The 2,572-nt window shown below is 42.0% G+C and overlaps 1 pseudogene; it reads left to right on the top strand.

The window, feature by feature from the left end:
* Positions 1–1,290: 1,290 nt before the first annotated feature.
* On the top strand, positions 1,291–1,816 carry LOC100348705 (cytochrome c oxidase assembly factor 6 homolog pseudogene; annotated as a pseudogene).
* Positions 1,817–2,572: the final 756 nt, after the last annotated feature.

Genomic DNA, 2,572 nt, shown 5'->3' on the forward strand with positions numbered 1-2,572 from the left:
TGCTTCTCAAGTTAGGTAGAAGACACTTAGCCATCATTAGAAGGCAGCACAGCATGTTAGTTCAGAGAATGGCATAGGCAATGGAAGAAAGTCAAGTTCTGGTCAGCTGGTAACGCCTGTCAGTCAAGTATTCTGCAGAGACGAAGAGCCCCCCGGGATGGTTAATTTTCTAGTCAACTTGACTAAGCTTGGAGAGACCCAGAGAGCTGGTAAAACGTTGTTTTTGGGTGTGCTTGTGCGGGTGTTTCCAGGAGAATGACATTTCAATCAGTAGACTGAGTAAAGAACACCCACTCTCACCAAAGCAGGGCGCATCGTGCAATCTATCGACGATTGAGAGAGAACAAAAGGCAGGAAAGGAATGAGTTTGCTCTCTTCTGGTGCTTGGACATCCTTTTTTTCTCCTGCTCTTACAGGCCTGAGCTCATGGTTGTTGGACCTTGAGACTCTGATACTTGCATTACACCAGCAACACTCTCACTCCAACCCCACAATACACACACCTGTTCTCAGGCTGAATTACTTCTTAATCAGCTTCCCGCTTCTCCAGTTTGCAGAATGCAGATTGTGAGACTTAACCTACATAATGATGTTAGTCAGTTCCCATAGTAAATCTTTGTCTTCCTTCAAAGAGCCATGGCTAATATCCCCTGCACACTCAGTGGCTTAAAACTGCAAAGGTTAAGCTATTGCACAGGCAACATGAACATCTTGATGGGGTGGGAAAGAGGTCTCTGCCACAGCAGCTAGTACCGCATAACCCAGGCTGTAGAGCAGCCACCACATGGAATGTTAAGGGTCACTGTGGCAGACTGAAAAGGTAAAGCAGGAAGGCAGTATTGTGGCACAATGGGGTAAGCCACTGCTTGTGATGTTGACATCTCTTATAGAGTGCTGGTTTAAGTCCTGGCTGCTCTGGTTCTGATCCAGCTCCTAGCCAATGTGCTTGGGAGAGCAGCAGAAGATGGCCCAAGTACTTGGGCCCCTGCCACCCACATGTGAGTCCTGGATGGAGTTACATTCTCCTGGCTTCGGCCTGTTCCAGTCCCAGCTGTTGTGGCCATTTGGGGAGTGAACCAGTGGATGGAAGACCTCTGTTTCTGGCTCTCTGACTCTCTGATACTCTGCCTGTTAAATAAATAGAGGATTTTTTTTAAAAATAAAAATAAAAGAATGATTTTTTTAAAAGTAAAGGAAATAGCCCCCGCACACGTTTGTAAAATGGACCCTGCTAGCCCTGTTTTAGCGATGAGAAAACAGGCCCGGAGAGAATACGCGAGCTGCCCGGCTTGCTCCCAAGAGGAATGGCGGCCCCGACTATGAAGGAAAGGCAGGCTTGCTGGGGAGCCCGCGATGAGTACTGGAAGTGTTCAGATGAGCACACGGAGGACGCTTCTCAGTGCAAGAAGTTAAGGAGCTCGTTTGAATCCAGCTGTCCGCAGCAGTGGATAAAATATTTTGATAAGAGACTACTTAAAATTCAAAGAAAAATTTGAAGCAGGACAATTCCAACCTTCAAAATCAACTGCAAACTCCTAGGATGTTCCTGAACTTTTCACAAAGGTTGAAACGATCTTTCTGGACATCCACAGATGCACCCTTGACTGTGAGACAGTAGTCGTTTACATCATGGTAAACATCAATACTTGTTCCCTGTATATAACACTTAGTAACTAAAATCATCAAGTAACAGAAGATGTCAGCATTCAAGCTGAAGAATGTGAAATATAATGGTGTTAAATGTGCTTAGTTTTAACTTAATAAGAAATATATATTTTAAGAAAAAAAGAAAAGTAAATCCTATTATAAAAAAAAAGTAAAGGAAATAAAGCTCATACTGGCTCTTTAAACATCCAGATGCTTTCAGTTCACCTTTCATTTGGCCAAAGAGAGTCATCGTAGTCATGTCTGAGTTCCACTGGAAGGGAAATTGCAATTCCAGGTGAGAAAGGAGGGAAAAAACAGTATTTGCGGAAAATGTCTATCACATTGGGACAGCCATTTAACCTGTGCTTCAGTACATGTTCTCATCAGCTACTGGGGATACATTCATTTTTTGAGATTACTGTGAAGGTTTAACTGCCTTCACATACCGGGTATACAACCAGTACTCAATAAATGTTGCTAATTTGACCATGGTCCTTTGTATAACTCAAACAGAATATTATAATTTACCCCAATCTTTTCCATTTCTCTGGAATAGTAACAGCAAGTTCTCCAACTCTTTTCCAAAGATTGCATTTTCTAGTCTTTAAAAAAAAAAAAAAAAAAAAAAACTCTTTCTCTGAGTTTCTCTAATAGAGTTTTGTGCATTCTAAGATGCATATTCTAGCACAGTGCTCCCAATACAGAGAGGACCTGACTACCAAATATAATGGTAACTGCATTTAGTATTTATGGGAAGTATTATCCTAGAACTTAAACCCAGCAAAAGTGTATTAGAAGAGAATGGGCCTCATTAGAAATATCATTATGATAGAAAAACTAGGAGTGGGTACAAAGTTATTAGAATAGTGGGGACTCCATTGGCCAAATGTGTTATTACAGCTTCAATGGGACCATTATCTTGTTG

This window comes from Oryctolagus cuniculus, chromosome 1 (genome assembly GCF_964237555.1).
Source record: "Oryctolagus cuniculus chromosome 1, mOryCun1.1, whole genome shotgun sequence".
Taxonomy (NCBI): Eukaryota; Metazoa; Chordata; class Mammalia; order Lagomorpha; family Leporidae; genus Oryctolagus; species Oryctolagus cuniculus.